The following is a 7,309-nucleotide window of genomic DNA, read 5'->3' as shown; positions in this document are numbered from 1 at the left end:
CTATACTCCGATAAAAAAAAAATTAAAAAAGAAAGTTATTGAGTTAATCTATAAAAAGTTATTCAGAACTGTAGTCATTGCACATAGTAAGCATTAAATAAGTGTTTGCCACAATTATGGGCTTTCCCAGTGGCACTAATGGTAAAGAACTTGCCTGCCAATGCAGGAGATGTAAGAGAAACAGGTTCAGTCCATGAGTTGGGAAGATCCCCTGGAGGAGGGCACAGCAATCCACTCCAGTATTTTTGCCTAGAGAATCCCATGGACAGAGAAGCTTGACAGGCTAAAGTCAAGGGTCGCACAGAGTTGGACATGACTGAAGCGACTTAGCACACATGCATGCCACAATAATAATAGTAAAGTCGTTCTTAAATTATTTTTCATTCAACCAGGTGGCAAAAGTTAGTAAAAGGAATATTGCTCATGCCTGCAACATAAGTTATTCATTTCTGGGGAGCAAATTGGCTTGTGTATTAAATACCATAAAAGTACACATACCATTTAACTTCAAAATTAAACTAGATAACCATCTTAAAGCAAGTCCCACCCAAGTTCACAAAAATCTCTTATATAATAATTGCACTTTTATTTTCCTTCTTTTAGTCCCAGACAAAACTGAATCTTAATAAGCTGAAAACCAAAGAACAAACAATCCAAAATGAAACTGATTTTGTCAAAACTACTAACTTACAATTTACAAATTTCTTTTTCTTATTTTCAAACACACAAACTTCCCAAATTTTTGGCAATAATTTATCTCAGCTAATTACAATCACTTTGGCAGTTTTAAAAATAACTACTCCTTGGAACATCCCCGGTGGTCCAGTGTGTTAAAACTCTATGCTCCTGATGTAGGCGGCCTAGGTTCGATCCTTGATTGGGGAAACAAGGATACCACATGCTGTATGGAGCAGCCCCCAAAATAGCTACCACTTTTTAAAATGACTTATTTTTTATTCCTTATTAGAAGGTGAATTTAACATTCTCAAGGAGGTGTTCTGGCTAATTTATCACATTTAGTCCCTTCTATTTACTATATAGAATAGCTTGAATAAGAACTGAAAAAAAAAATGAGAACTGGGCATGAAAGAAAGAAAGATATATGAACATATTAAGTGAGAATTGGTTATAGGTTATATAACAATATGCTAATTGCAAAGACATAAATTCATATATATATTAAAATTTTCCAACATAATAGCAGTATTTCTGGTCATGTAAACAAATGATTATAGTCTATAAAAACATAACCCCTTGTTCTAATTAAGTGAACATGTTTCCTCCTTAGATGTAACTGTTTGGAAATTTTTATGGCATTAATTACACTTGGTAATTTGGACCTTGTGGGAAAAAATGTGAAATGTAAATTCTACAAATAAAAACAACCATCTTCAACAAACTTGCCTTCTAGCTATAATTATGTTTTCATATAAAATGAAATATAATTTAATGCACATAAGTAGTATTAATAAAATTGTTACCTTATTTTAAGGAATTTCATATCTTATTTCATCCATAATGTTCTTCATTTTAATATCAATAAAATTTATAATAATGATTTATAGTTGGATAATTTATATACACAGGCTTCCCTGGTGGATCAATGGTAAAGAGCCCACCTGCAATGCAAGAGACCCAGGTTCAACCCTGGGTCAGGAAGATCCCCTGGAAAAGGAAATGGCAACGCACTCGAGTATTCTTGCCTGGGAAATCCCATGGACAGAGGAGCCTGGTGGGCTACAGTCCAGGGGTCACGAAAGAATCGGACACGGCTTAGTGACTAAACAACACCAACGAATTTATATACAGATCACATATCATACATTTTGTGTATCGATTCTCATATGGCTAGACATTTTATTTCTTTTTACATCTATTCTTATAATAAATAAAATTGTAAAGGATGAACTTTTATTTAACTGTTGTGTTCAAGACTGATGGATACTATGGGGGGAAAGAGAAGTAAGATGTATGGAGAGAGTAACATGGAAACGCGTATATTACCATACGTAAAATACGTAGCCAGTGGGAATTTGTTGTGTGATTTAGGAAACTCAAACCAGGGTTCTGTAACAACCCAGAGGGGTCGGATGGGGAGGGAGGTGGGAAGAGGCTCAAATGGGAGGGGATATAAGTTTATCTATGGTGGATTCATGTTGATGTTTGGGAGAAACAAGCATAATATTGTAGAGCAATTATCCTTAAATTAAAAATGAGTTTAATTATTTTAAAAAATAGAAAAAAAATGTTTTGTGCAGATCATGTTATTTCCTCGTGAAACCTTCATATAATTGTGTAAACAGATGTTAGCTGATGCAGCCATCCTTTTTGGATTTCTGCATGTGCATTCTTTTACTACTTTATACAATACTTTCATAGCAAGCTTTTCTCCATATTATCTCCAGAGCAGCATTCTATGGAGACACGTTTTAATGACACTGCTACCAAAAATGAATGCTGCATAAAAAATTACAGGATCTAGGTCTAGATTTCTGTTGCTCTTCTCCTGTGTCACTCCTTCTCCTGCAGAATTCATCATTACCATATCATGAAGGAACATCACTTATATATTTGAAAGCTATTTGTGAAGTTTTCCTGACACAAAATTCCTGAAACCCTCGTAATTTTCTGGTTGATAAGAGCACTAGGAACATCCCTTGTTATTATATTTTCCTCCAACCCAGTTCCTGACATGGAACTCCTAGAACTCTTATAAATTCCTAAGATGCTTTTGAGAACTAGAAGCATCTTTCATTCTGATGAGGTGACTCTGGATGGGCTCCTGGATGATTCTGGGATGGGAACAGTCACCAGAAAGATCAAATTGTGATTAGAAGTTTGAAATTTTCAATTCCAACCCCATCTTCCAAAGAGGGTACAGGGGCCAGAAGTGGAGTTAATAAATGGTCATGCTTTTGTGAGGAAACTTCCATAAGATACCAATAGTCAGGAGTTTGGAGGGCTTCTTGGTTGGTGAACACACACACATTGGGAAAGTGATGCACCCCAAATCCTCAAGGACAGAAGGTCCTATGCTCAGGACCCTTCCAGATCTCACTCTATGTACCTCATCATCCGAAGTGGGGGTAGGGGGTGGTCTTGTGGGTCTGAGCCATTACCCTGTGGGATCTGGCACTATCACTGAATAGATGTGAGTGAGTGTTAAGTTGCTTCAATCATGTCCATCTCTTTGCGACCTTGTAGCCCACCGGACATCTCTGCCCATGGAGATTCTCCAGGCAAGAATACTTTAATGGGTTGCCATGCCCTCTTCTGGGGATCTTCCAAACCCAGGGATAGAACCCACATCTTTTATGTTTTCTGCATTGGCAGCCAGGTTCTTTACCACTAGCGCCATCACTTGAGTTGAGCTGAATTTAGGACACCCAACTGGTGTTGCAGAGAATTGCTTTGTGTGGAGGTAAAACACACACACATTTATGGACCAGAAGTGTCAGAAGTGAAGTGTTCTGCATGATAAGTAAAGGAGGCTCACAGTAGAGAAACACGGGAGGAAATAACTGGGCTTTAGGTTTCTTTTTTTTTTTTCACTATTTCGTACATTTTTGCTTATTTTTACTCTACAGAGTTACAGTATTATTTTTCTACATGCTTAATAGATCTTTTAAGTTTTTAAATCATGCAAGATAAGTGAATATCTAAGCAACTATGAGTATATTCATTAACTGGGACTTCCCAGGGGTTACAGTTGGTAAAGAATCTGTCTGCCAATGCAGGTGACCTGGGTTCCCTCTCTGGGTCGGTAAGATCCCCTGGAGAAAGGGATGGCAACCCACTCCAGTAGTCTTGCCTGGATAATCCCATGGATGCAAGAGCCTGGTGAGCTACAGTCTATGGGGTTGCACAGAGTCAGACACAACTGAGCGACTAACACTTTCACTTTTCTTTTTTGCATTCTGCATTTCTCAAGGAGTTATTAGTAATTTGTTATCTAGTTAAAAATTTATACCTTTACTTAAAACTTTCATTAGCCTCTTACTGCTTGTCCAGCAACAATCTAATTGTTTAGTAAAGCTTAATTAACAATCCCACACACAACACACACCCATGAGTGTGTGCACAGTATGTTCTCACACAGTACGATCTGAGAGAATGTTAGATTAAATAAACATCCCATTATAATATTTGCTCTCCCCACTAGTTAGCAATACTAGTATTAGGATCTCATTCTTTTGGGGGTAAAATTGTGCTTTATGAGATTTTTCTATAAAGAAGTAGCTATTTCAGCAATGGGGATAATATATCAAATCATAAAAACTTTCTAAATTAAAACATGATTGGGATCATGAGTTTTCATGTTCAGGGAGTGTGGAAAGGCTCAGGGAGGAGGATTCTAAGGTTATAATTCAAGGTCTCTGTAGAAAGAATAAGCTCAACTCAGGTGCTATTCTTGGAAGGAAAGCAAATGCACATTCTGGTTATTAAAGAGTTGTTTGTTGCTGTTCAGTTGCTAAGTCATGTCCAACTCTGCAATCCCATGGACTGTAGCCCACCAGGTTCCTCCGTCCATGGGATTTCTCAGGCAAGAATACTGGAAAAGTGGGTAGCTATTTCCTTCTCCAGTGGATCTTCCTGACCCAAAGATAGAATCTGTGTCTCCTGTATTGACAGGAAGATTCTTAACCATTGAACCACCAGGAAAGCCCTCTTAAAGGGTTAGAGGTAAAGGAAATTAGAAAATCTGCCATTGGAATAGACAGCTAGTCCATCTTAGGCTTCCCGGGTGGCTCAGTGTTAAAGAATCTGCCCGCCAATACAGGAGATGTGGGTTGGATCCCTGGGTTCGAAAGATCCTCTGGAGAAGGAAACAGCAACTCTCTCTAGTATTCTTGCCTGGAGAATCCCATGTACAGAGGAGCCTGGCAGGCTACCGTCCATGGGTTCAATAAAGAGTTGGACAACGTGAAACACACACACACATCCCTGGTGTACCATGACTTCCTGGAACAATTTGTCGCTCACAATATGACCCAATAAAAATGTTTTGAATAAGTAAGTAAGAATAAAAGAATATGTACCAGGTCTTCTTTATGAAACATTCAGAACAAGAAACTACTTTACAGACTGAGAATCCTATGTCTAGGATATGATAGAGTATGCCTGGCACTATCCTAATACAGAAGGAAAACACTTCTCTGATTTTCAAAACTATGAAACTGAGTCTTTGAGACATATACAACTATAAGAAAACTGATGGACAAAAGCACAAAGATGCTTTGACTTAATTAAATTATAAATGGTCCCCAAGCAAACGGCTTGAAATCCCTAATGGTCAACAGCAACTACCCAAGCTCAAAGAGAACAAGCAGGAAATATGATTTGGTCCATATATTAAACTTGCAAAAGTCACAGAAATGAAACACAAATATGTGATTGATATTTTATTAGGAGGAGCAAAATACAAGAATGCATTTAACTTAAACATAATCTACACCAATGTAATTTTAAAAAATGTGATTGAGTGGGCCAAGGCTATATAAGAAGCTAACATTCCAAGAAGTTATGTGATATCAAAGGTACATAGAAATGCTTTGTACTATCCATGCTTCTGTTAATCTAAAATTACTCCTATAAAAAAATTGAAAAGCAAATGCAATAAAAAATAAAATATTGATTTCACCTCTTAGAGGTGAAAATGTTATCCTGTGTATGTAACAGGAATGTCATTCTTAGAAAAAACATGCTTATGTAAAAGAGTGTGTATGTGTTATTGTGTGTGTGTGTGTGTTTGTGTGTGTGTGTACACAGAGAGAAGATTAAGTAAATGTGTGAAAATGTTCATCACTGAATATAAATGGGGGCAACACAGATTTTCATTGTATAATTTTTAAGCTATGTTATGTTTGATTTTTACAAAGTGAAAAATAGTTTGAAAAAAGAAACAAACAAAAAATAAAGAACTCCAAATTGTGCCGAGTTTGAACATGGCCTTACGTTAAGTGGTTTCTGATAATCTTCACAATAAGATAAAAAATCAGAAAAATTATTTCCATCTAAAAATGGAGAATTTTCAAAGTTTTGGTAATTCATCTTTTGAGACTTAAGAATTCAAAGCATTATGTTCTTAAGTAGGCTGTAAGAATAAAGTTTAACATGGTGTTTATGTGGGTGTGTATGGGAAATGAAGAAATTATTCAGCATGAAAATCTCACACCTCACCATTTGGTAAAAGCCAAGCCTTGCACATACATATGTTATTTAGAAACAGCTAAGATAATTTCCAATATTTATATTGCTTGGAAATATTTTTTCATTTTCCTTTTGTGAAGAAGAAATTGAGGCACTGGAGTATCTGGTGCTTCAGTAAAAAATTTATAGTCGCTGAACTTTTAGTAAAATCATTTCCATAAGGTGTGTGTGTGTGTGTGTGTGTGTGTGATTTTAAACATATTGTTTTTATAATGGTAGCTGTTCATGATTATCTATAATAAGAAAAATATGTTTATAAAGTATTATCAATGATATTGTTAAAAACAATTTTCTTTTTGCCTATTTTAACTTTGTTTGCAATTAAAAAAATTTTTTTTCTTCTAGGTCCTTGTTAAACCTTATGATCTAGCAATCCCACTGCTGGGCATACAAACTGAGGAAACCAGAAGGGAAAGAGACACGTGTACCCCAATGTTCATCGCAGCACTGTTTATAATAGCCAGGACATGGAAGCAACCTAGATGTCCATCAGCAGATGAATGGATAAGAAAGCTGTGGTACATATACACAATGGAGTATTACTCAGCCATTAAAAAGAATACATTTGAATCAGTTCTAATGAGGTGGATGAAACTGGAGCCTATTCTACAGAGTGAAGTAAGCCAGAAGGAAAAACATCAATACAGTATACTAACGCATATATATGTAATTTAGAAAGATGGTAACAATAACCCGGTGTACGAGACAGCAAAAGAGACACTGATGTATAGAACAGTCTTATGGACTCTGTGGGAGAGGGAGAGGGTGAGAAGATTTGGGAGAATGGCATTGAAACATGTAAAATATCATGTAAGAAACGAGTTGCCAGTCCAGGTTCGATACACGATACTGGATGCTTGGGGCTAGTGCACTGGGACGACCCAGAGGGATGGTATGGGGAGGGAGGAGGGAGGAGGGTTCAGGATGGGGAACACATGTATACCTGTGGCGGATTCATTTTGATATTTGGCAAAACTAATACAATTATATAAAGTTTAAAAATAAAATAAAATTTAAAAAAATAAAATAAAATAAAATCTAAAAAAAAAAAAAAAATTTTTTTTAATATCCCAGGGATAACTCCTACAGCCCCAGTATA

General features: G+C 36.4%; 1 protein-coding gene and 1 long non-coding RNA gene across 10 annotated transcripts in view; one reads left to right on the top strand and one right to left on the bottom strand.

The window, feature by feature from the left end:
- Positions 1–7,097, top strand: part of LOC139176314 (uncharacterized) — a 37,972-nt gene extending 30,875 nt beyond the window's left edge. Inside the window, exon 4 of one of the 2 annotated variants that reach the window (XR_011560716.1) lies at positions 6,556–7,097. This is a non-coding gene — a long non-coding RNA (uncharacterized lncRNA). Of the gene's footprint in view, positions 1–1,586; positions 1,915–6,555 lie in introns of those variants that run through there. The other variant, XR_011560717.1, reaches the window with a different exon arrangement.
- Positions 1–7,309, bottom strand: part of KCNT2 (potassium sodium-activated channel subfamily T member 2) — a 436,001-nt gene that overhangs the window by 161,375 nt on the left and 267,317 nt on the right. The window lies entirely within an intron of this gene.

Source organism: Bos indicus, chromosome 16 (assembly GCF_029378745.1).
Source record: "Bos indicus isolate NIAB-ARS_2022 breed Sahiwal x Tharparkar chromosome 16, NIAB-ARS_B.indTharparkar_mat_pri_1.0, whole genome shotgun sequence".
Classification (NCBI taxonomy): domain Eukaryota; kingdom Metazoa; phylum Chordata; class Mammalia; order Artiodactyla; family Bovidae; genus Bos; species Bos indicus.
This window is presented reverse-complemented; position numbering and strand designations above follow the sequence as displayed.